Raw genomic sequence first — 10,139 nt, forward strand, 5'->3', positions numbered from 1 at the left:
CACCGCATCGCTGCACCAGCTCGTCGTGATGGAGTTGTTGGACTCTCGCCCTCTCAGGGCATAGCAGACAGGTCGCTCTTCTTCTGGATTTTTCTGCAATAAAGGAATTTTGGTGCTTCTGTGTGCATTCTGTTGTTAACATGCAGGGGTCTCACGGTTTATATCTGAGTTCAAATGGACCTTATGTAATTTGCGCTCCAGAGTACCGCAATGGGTTTGTGTACAGCATAAGGAGATTGGGTTGGAGGAAGAACCAGGCAGACGGCTATGAAAGACTGCAGGTTGAGTTCATCCCTCCACTCTCACCAGGTCAGCGGTGATTCTTAGAGTAAAACACAGCACTGCTCTACTCTGCAAATGTGTTTGCTGAGAAAGGTTCAGGTCCCCAGATAAACTACTTTTTTAATACAGCCAATTTCACCTGTCCGGAGTACACAGGTTGGCTAGTGTGAGCAGCTTTATGAACTTATGAACACCAGTGTGAAGTATAAAATTTACAGCAATAAATTGCACTTTAGAGCCATCTGCTGGTCAGGCCGCCGATGTGGAATTGGACAGAGAGATGATTTCTATATTTTTAGCCATGCATCAGGGGAAACTAATAAAATTAAGTAACAAATTATTTTAGCAATTATATTTATTTACACTATTTATCCCTTTAAAAACAGTGTTCAGTTAAAATACAAAGTTGAACATAAATATATATATCAATTAACTATAGTATGCATTAAAATATGAATTTTCATTAAAGGACCCCTGTGCCTTGTGTTTACTGTAATTTACTGTCACACCCTAGACAATATGGGTGGCTATCAGTGGTGCATTTGGATCCTAAACGCTATCACCAGCCCCACTGTCTCCATTGTATTTGCTGCTATCCTTTGTTTATCAGACCTACAGGAAGGTCTGTGTGACAGTTCGTAAATTTGAAATAGTGTAACATTTGGCCATTTTTCTCAGTTTGTCACTTTACAACAACAACAACAACAACATTTATTTCTTATATAGCCCAAAATCACATCTCAATGGACTTTGACAGGCCCTACAGTTGACACCCCCCACACTTGACCCTCCTGCACACAAGGAAAAACTCCACACAAAAAAAACTCTAGGAGAGAGGAAACGAAAAAAAAAGAAAGGAAGAAACGTTGGGAAGGAGTGATACAGAGAGGGATCCCCTTCCAGGGTAGAGTGAGCCTGCAAATGGTGTCAGTGCAGGGTTGGTGATGATGTGTACTTTAGTGAATAAATGCTTTTGTTGTTACAGCTGCACCTCCTATACCTCCCTCACGCTTGCTACCATGACACCATCATATAAGACAGTATTCTGGCATCATTAGTTTAGGATTTGTGTACATTTACATTTAAAGCATTTGGCAGACGCCATCAATGAAGTGATCAATTCTGGTTCACTAGAACCCCCAACTATGAATACAATCTTTTTATTTACTATGTTGTAGTTTCTATACATAAGTAAAACTATAAGAAGGTTACAAATTCATCTAAATATTCTCTAAAGAGGAAGGTCTTGAGCTGCCGTTTGAAAGTGCTCAGTGACTGAGCTGTTCTGACCTCGAGGGGAAGTTCATTCCACCACCGAGGGGCCCAAACTCCCCAAACATTTTAACCAATGCCTGAAATAAAAAGGAAGAGGTCAACAACGAACACAAGGTGCAGTTCCAACACTTCCAAAACCATTCAAACATTTGCAAGATTGACTTCATTAACCTCACCCATATGCAAATGAGAGTTCAAACAGGAGTTCATTTGCACGGTCACCCACCAAACACTGGAATAGGTCCGAATAAACCCAGCACGGAAAATACAGGAATGTATGATGGTGCAATGCTGCAATACTGTATTGCTCTGTCTTCTTCCCTACAGTTGAGCCAGAAGCACGTGAAAGACGCACTGCTTGTCCCGCCATTCGCAAGCAGAACCCAGAGAAGAAACATTGAAGAGCTGGTCAGTGGGAAAGCAGTAGTGACAAATGGCCTCACAGACTTCAATTAACCTGAAGCGTGATACAGCTCATGAAGGATGCAGTTTAATTCATATAATTAACCATGTCCACAGATTTTTTTTATTATAAAATAAAAACAACTTTCATCAGAGATGTCCTGTAATGGAGGTTCAAGGAATCGTTAGTTTAACTTGAATAATGCAGGAACAAATTTGGACACAGGTGTGAAGGTGCATGCGTGAGGTTCTGCAAAAGGACAGCAATATAATCAACTTTCAGAGTCAGTTAACATACCATCATCACCACACCACAACAGAGTGCCCTACAGCAGCAGAAGAGGGTTTTCCGGGATCTGGTGAACTTACCACCATCACCACCGCTGCTCTACAATGCAGCAGCATGCACTGGCTCCGGTCAACACACAGATGAAGTGAATATCCCTTCAGAAATAACACCACAACAACCACAATTCTTTCCTCTATTTCTGGTGTCCACACCAAATCTGAAGCGATCCAGGAGATGGGTGGTAGTGGCCTAGTGGATAACACATTAGCCAGGTTCAAATCCCACTTACTACCATGTGGGGTGGTAGTAGCCTAGTGGGTAACACACTCGCCTATGAACAAGAAGACCCGGGTTCGAATCCCACTTACTACCATTGTGTCCCTGAGCAACTTAACCCTAAGTTGCTCCAGGGAGACTGTCCCTGTAACTACTGATTGTAAGTCGCTCTGGATAAGGGTGTCTGCCAAATGCCTTAAATGTAAATGTAAATATGCCATTGTGTCCCAGAGGAAGACACTTAACCCTAGTTGCTCATTGGGGACTGTCCCTGTAACTGCTTTATTGCCGTAAAAAAGCCAGTGATGCCATTAGATTCTCCTCTTTTATTATTATCAGCGCTTCATTGGGGTTCCACTTCCACCCATCTCCCAGCTGCACGAGAAACACCTCATCTGTCGTGCTCGGAACATAATGGAGGACTCACACCACCCCTCACACGCCCTGTTCTCCCTCCTACTGTCTGGCAGACAGCTCCGCAGAATAAGAACTGTAACTACCAGACACTGCAAGAGCTTCTTCCCCCGAGCAGTCAGAGCTCTCAATGCACTCCCATCACCAAAACACTGATAAACTCATTAACAATACACATGAAGCACCTTCTAACATTTTATTTGTCACATACACAGTCATACACGGTATGATATGCAGTGAAATGCATATTTTCTTTCTCCACTGGGCTCCTGTTGATGACAGGGGTCTGGTAGTTCCTCTCCTGCTTGGTACTAAAGTCCACTATCAACTCCGTTATCTTGCTGACGTTCAGGTGGAGATTGTTCCTCTGGCACTAATTCTCCAGATTTCCGATCTTCTCTAGGTTGGCTGTTTTGTCCTTGTCATTTATGCTCATTTTGCACATATTTGTTTTGTCTTGTGTGTCCTGTTTGAAATATCGAACATATCCATTTACTGGGATCAATGTGAATTGAGAGGAGTCCACTTACACCACCCTACCACATGGCACTTCATCTGGGGGTCCATCATGTCTAACAGTGCCCTTTTAAGTCCAATCTTCCTGTTCCACACGACTTCAGGTTGCCCAAAAAGATACGTATTATTGTGCAGTGACTTCTATATACATGTTCTACACCACATTTACACATTTTTAAAACTAGAATTAATTTATGCGCACCCTTTTTCTTGTGTTCTTTGTATACATCTGGGGAAAGGGGAAAAAACGGGGAAAAAACGTCATATTGCGATAAGCGATTGCATAAATGGCACTTGCTTACCCATCAATAAAAACGTACATAAAATTACTAATTACGAAATGTTTACATCACTACAAATGTTATTTCCCAATACTGCAGCTTAAAAAAATAAATAATAAATAAAGCAATAAGAATTTTCTCAAAAAGTTTTAGAAAGATGTACCACATCCAGTAGTAGCAACTGCTGGATATTAATGGGATGTTTTAGGTGCTGATACAAATTTGTGTTGCCTCGTGTTGTTTCATTTTTAATTATACCTGCGCTATCGTTCTGACGTCACATATACGACTCGTGTGGTTTGTGTGGCTTTGAATTGCAAAAATGGAGGTGTGGTGTGGAACTGTGGTGTGGTGTTTGGATAAAGCCCTATCACCAAATACATAAGAACAGGAGTTAGGCCCGTTGCTTTATGTATGTTGTATATGCGGTCACCAATGAACTTTTAATTACATTACAACATTTAATACAACACGCGAAAACCTTTAACCAATCACCAAAGCTAATTTACCAGCTGCAAATCATATAGTTACTTAAGAACAGAGGTTGGCCCAGTGAACAAAGGGGTTGACTAAATAAACAAAAATTAATGGGATCATTTTCTCTGGTGTAAAAAGAGATTCTCTACACAAAGCACAGTTTTAAAACCACTCCAACTTGATGTTACCTGGCAGAAAGAGGCATGGCACAATATAGGTTAAAAGGATTAACAGTTTTTAATTTATTAACACCAGTAGATTATTATTGCAGTTACATGTAAATATTGTAAATGTCACGTCCCTGTCTAGGGGTCAGGAAACATGACCTGGGGTGGTAGTAGCCTAGTGGGTAACACACTCGCCTATGAACCAGAAGACCCAGGTTCAAATCCCGCTTACTACCATTGTGTCCCTGAGCAAGACACTTAACCCTAAGTTGCTCCAGGGAGACTGTCCCTGTAACTACTGATTGTAAGTCGCTCTGGATAAGGGCGTCTGATAAATGCTGTAAATGTAAATGACAACAAACGAGGGGAATGTGTGCAGTGGGAAGACACAGATACCAAGCCCAAGAGAAATATTGTGCTTTTATTTACAGTGAGTAGTGACCAACCAACCAAACCTAAAGTGCTATATACAACAGCAACACAACAATCCACAGGAGGACAACACACCATGAAAGGAGAGACTATACAGTTACACAACTAACCACACTAATCACTAACACACAACAAAGGCTTATCTCAAACTCTACAACCATCCAAAACTCCAACTCCAAAACTCCACTTCAGGGCTCCACAACAATGAGCCCTGAATGGTGGCTGGAATGGTCCTTAAGCAGTTATCTGTCCTGTGCGTTGATTGGCTGCCAGTTGACGAGGGAATTGGTCTCCACACAGCAGACAGCCTAAAAGAGAAACACACACAACACAGAGCCTCCAAGCCATTCTACGGCCTAAAGGATGTAACATATATAAAAAGGTACCAAAAGGTTTCCGCCCTGTTGCTCTCGTCGTTTTTTGCTGGCCTTGTCCTCTCCTTCTTGGGGGTGTCATGGGCCTTATTTTGGGTTTTTTAAATTTTTTAAAACATTTTTCCATACAATATTTACATGTAAATGCAATATTAATCTACCAGTGTTAATAATGTCAAATCTATGACATAATCCATGTCAAAGTCAAGTCAAAGTACACAAAGCACACAGAGAGACGAGATTGAGAAGCTTTGGAGATTTACAGTGTGCAAAAAGAAATAGTGTAAATGGAATAACACACAACACAAAACATTGTGTGCTGACCCATAAATGTTGTCATGCCTCTTTATGTCCAGGTTACATCAGATGAGTTTATCTAATGCTGTTTTTTAAAATGCAGTAGCTTCATTGCTGGCAAAAGCTTCCTCAATAAAAACAATTGGTAAAACCAATTAGAACAGTACTCAATGTGATTACAGTACTTGTCTGCATGCTTGATCAATATAGTAAGAAATGGGACCAAAATGTATTTTTCATCTATGGTGAACCTTATGATCTTTCAGCCATCTATATGCCTGGACTGATAGGATGGAGTAGTGGGGTCAGAGATCCCATGTCCCCTTTCAGACCAGAACCTTGCTGCAAAGGCCACTATAAGAAACAAAAGCAACAGTTATTAAATTCAAATAAATTTAGTAACAGGTTGCAAACATAATAGTTTACTATTAAATGTTTATCTCACATTAACGTTTGTTTTTTTTATGGACTGTAAATGTTGCAAATTAAAGTTTAAAAAGTGTAAAGAACCTGTGCAATAAAACTTCACCGGATCTGAAGTGGACAAAACTGTATGTATGTACCTAAGCAAAAGCAGCAGGTGATTTTTTTCTGGATCCTTCATTAATAATTGTGCAAAACTTAAATAATTAATTCAGAGTCTGTGAAAGCATGCACCACATTTGATTGCTGTTGCCTTATTGTTTTTGAAATCACAATATGTGGTTGGAAATGTGATGACCTATGCCCATGCACTAACAATTGGATAACAATTGGATAACATCCCTGTGCACCCCCACACACTGTTCCCTGGGCGCCTGTCATGGCTGCCCACTGCTCACCAAGGGTCATGGTTAAAAGCAGAGGACACATTTCATAGTGTGCACCGTGCTCTGAGCTGCAGTGTATCACTTCACTTTCTTTCTTACTTTCACATGATTCTCATTTGAAACATTAGTTCAGCAGTATGAAAACATCATGCCTACTATACAGAGATATACAATTAAACTATGAAAAAGCATCTGGCAAAGCTCTCTGTTCCTTCCCATGTAATACATTGGATGAACATCAAAGTGCTGTAATGCCCACAGCTCACCAAAGGTCTCCTTAACAACAGATTCTGCCTCTGAACAGCTTCACACTTCAAGAAACATGGGTGGCAATGTCAGGTTCTGACTATGTCTAAATGAGATAAATGAGATTCCTTTGACAGGCAGCTCTTAACAAATATCCACATTAAAAGATCCTTCCACCAGGTCTGGTGGAACACTTGAAGAGAAACCTTTATGTACCCCATTTCAAAACCTAATCACAAAGCAAACGTCCCTCAATATGTGTTCTCAGATAAAGGCAAAACTCTTTCTATAATAAAGGATTGTGGCTCCGGTGTCGTGCAATATCTTTACCAGAACCGAACTGCTATGGTTGGATGCACTTATCAATACAGAACTGTTCGTGCTAAAGGGTTCATAGCATGAATCCACCTCCTCGACCTTAACCCCAAGGGCGAGTAGAAATGCGGCCCAACAAAGCCACATTGGATTCGCAGTACTAAAGATTTGCTCCTCCTTCCTCTTTAATGCCAAACACAGGAGCACACCTCCTGTGCTTTTCCCACTAGCTTGCAGGAAAAAAGGGACCACACCTCCAACAGCCAGTGTAATGCAGTTGCAATGCATTCAAACAGGCAAAAAGCACCTCCGCCGCTCTAAAAGGTTGTACCAGGGCAATGTGCTTGCTTATGTGGTAAATGGGTGGTGAACATGGTAACAGGTCAGGACTCGCATTTGGAGGGCAGGCAAGAGGAGCAGATGCTGCCGCAGGCGGCAAAACATGTTTTTAATCATGGTGCGGTCATGCACAATGTTGAAAAAAACTTTAAAAATATATATTATTTGGGCCTGTCAGTATGACAGAAAATGTATTATTGTGTTGCTACAGGTTTTTGGCCTCCTCTGGCTAGCCATTGACGCTAGAGACCTTGCCAAGATATCGGATGTGTTGATGCTGCCAACAGGGGATGGAATGAGGCAAAAAAAACACGACTAAGGTCTAGCCTCTCTGCACAGTCTGATTTGTTGTTTGCTTTGGTAGGGCCTAAAAGTCGCCCACAAATCGGGACAAAAGTTGGAATAGTGGAGAAACAGTTTGACATGCATTAAGCATGCCTCGGTGGGGTTTACGGGTCACGCGCAATTCCCCCAAACTTTTCTGAACAAGTTTAATAGTCTAGTCAACAATTGACTTCTCTGGACTTCTCTGCACACCAGCAAGCAATATATATAAAAAAAATTGTAGTCAAATCAAGTCAGGTCAACTTTATTTCTAGAGCACTTTAACAGACGTTACATGGCACCAAAGTGCTGTACAGATATAAAAGGACATAAAAAAACATACATAAGAAAACCAATGTAAAATATAAAGTCTAAAACGTCTAAAAGTCTAAAATATAAAGTCCTTGACGTTGTGCGGATGCGTCTTTCTTCCTCGTCATCTCGTCATCATCTCCGTTCACCTGCCATGTCATGCTAGATGGTTGTGACAGAAAGACCCGACCGCATTTGGACGCAGCCGACGCCACCACGCTGAGATCAAAGATCCCACGCTGGGAGGACACCGCCAGCTTCCCTGTCTCTGAACAAAGTTGTCTTCATTTTCCGCAGGGTCCCAATGCCTACCTCTCAGTCACATGTCTGGTGGTGTTGAAGGTGACAAGCTCCCATTCAGCGGGGCAAGCCGGGAATTGACTGGAGCGCTGGAGGTGCCGGAACCACATTCTGTGCAGGACTACCGCCGCTCGTCCATCCTAAATACCGGACCAGTCATTATTCATTTACCATTCATCTCAGCTGTTCATCTTTTCTCTTCTCATCTTGTCTCGACTCGATTCCACTCGACTCATCTCATTGTCCACTCTGTTCATAAAGACTCAGTGTATGGACTTCCTTCCCTCCTTTGTGGACTGCTTTGGTGGGCACGCCGGGTGTCGTGCCTAGGAGGGGGATACTGTCATGAACAGATGTGATTTAAGCCTGGATTTAAAAGCAGAGGTTGTAGGGGCAAATTTAATATAAGGTAGCTGGTTCCACAGGCGGGGAGAGTGGTTTAGGCTCTAAACCACTCTAGTGCAGTCCCTTTAATACCCACACAATGTTCCAGATGGGAAATACATATACTATTGTCAACTGTATTAAGTGCTGCAGTACTGTGAGGTGTGCAATTACTTGTCAGAGCTGGAATGGGAGACCCAGGTACGGCATTTGGGTAGTTATGGGGGGGTGAAGTGTGGGCATTCCGCTGACCTGACCATCGTGCTGTCCTCCCTGTCATTCACAAACATGTATTCTGTCTCAGTCCTTCTGACCTTCCTCTCCTCGCTAGAGCTGATCTCCACCCCTCCAGGGTCTCTTCCACCTGCACCCTACTCTCACTGCAGAGCACAATGTCATCAGAAAACATCATAATCTCATCTGTCAACCTCCCCATCACCATAGCAACCAAGAAATGGCTCAGAGCTGATCCTTGCTGTAGACCCACCTCCACCTTGAACATAACATTCATTCCAACTAGAGTTTGGCATACTCATACTGCCACGCCCTTATCCAGTCTGTCCTGTCTGCCTGCACCTGTATCCCTAGTTCACCCCAGTCTTATCACCAGAACCAGGCAACCAATCAGCCCCTGCACTATTTAAGGACTATGTCCGTTCCAATTGTTATTTGTGAAAATTCACGTAGGTGTTCTACTGTCTGTATCTGTGATAGATTTGTAACCTGTGAAACCTGTGATTCCTGTTTCAACCCGTGTGTTGTTTTTGGGAACTCAAGCCTGCTTTTTGGTATTTTTTATTAAATCACTTTTATTTAGCACTCACTTGGGTCCTTCGTTTCCTGCTGTGAGAGACTAAAGATCAGGCTTTATAGTGTTATGGCTCCTGTGTTGCCCAGGTTTGCCTGACAGGTTCTTCATTTGCCAAAGGTTAGAATGTAGCTGAGCGTGAACAGGGCAGACTGATAGGGGTGTGGCAGTTCCTCTCTGCATGACATTTTTCCACCAAACAGTTTTAAATAAAAAATAAGAACATTTAAAAATGATCAACACTTTTTAATTGTTGTATATGTGTATGAATGCACCTTTACTGTTTACATGTGATGGAATTTGGTAAATTTACATTTAAAATGGGTCTCACAACTTGGTGTTGTAATATAGTAAACACATTTTTGCAAAAGATATAGACATTTCATGCCAGTTTGAGGGGAGTCTGTTAATTGTTTATGCATTGCTTAATCTGAAAAGGTAGTTAGTTAGTCATTACCTGTAATGGATTAATGCATTTTAACTTGGTTTCTGAATTCAGGAGCACTGACGCTTAACAATCCAGAAGTCAGCAACAAAGCCAGCTATTTATTAATGCAGTGAATATGTTGAAGTCATCATCCAGACAGGTTGAGGCATTGAATCCAGACAACACGATTGACAAGTGAGGTGGTGAAGACCATTGTCTAAACTTATACACACACAAGACAAAAGTCTGGACACATCTACTCATTTATGAGTATTGCATTTTTTTACATTATAGAACAAACACAAGACTAGTAACATGAGATTATGTAATTAACAAAAAGCATTTGTGTCACAGCAAAAGCTCTCCAAAGCAGGGAGCTTTTGCTGTGATTGC

General features: G+C 41.7%; 1 long non-coding RNA gene across 1 annotated transcript in view; it reads right to left on the reverse strand.

The window, feature by feature from the left end:
• Positions 1-3,654: 3,654 nt before the first annotated feature.
• Positions 3,655-10,139, reverse strand: part of LOC114801744 (uncharacterized) — a 37,387-nt gene continuing 30,902 nt past the window's right edge. Inside the window, exons 2-3 of the long non-coding RNA XR_003751617.1 lie at positions 5,734-5,836; positions 3,655-3,683 (exon numbers count right to left, since the gene is read on the reverse strand). This is a non-coding gene — a long non-coding RNA (uncharacterized LOC114801744). The remainder of the gene's footprint in view (positions 3,684-5,733; positions 5,837-10,139) is intronic.

The sequence above is a fragment of the Denticeps clupeoides genome, chromosome 13 (assembly GCF_900700375.1).
Source record: "Denticeps clupeoides chromosome 13, fDenClu1.1, whole genome shotgun sequence".
Taxonomy (NCBI): domain Eukaryota; kingdom Metazoa; phylum Chordata; class Actinopteri; order Clupeiformes; family Denticipitidae; genus Denticeps; species Denticeps clupeoides.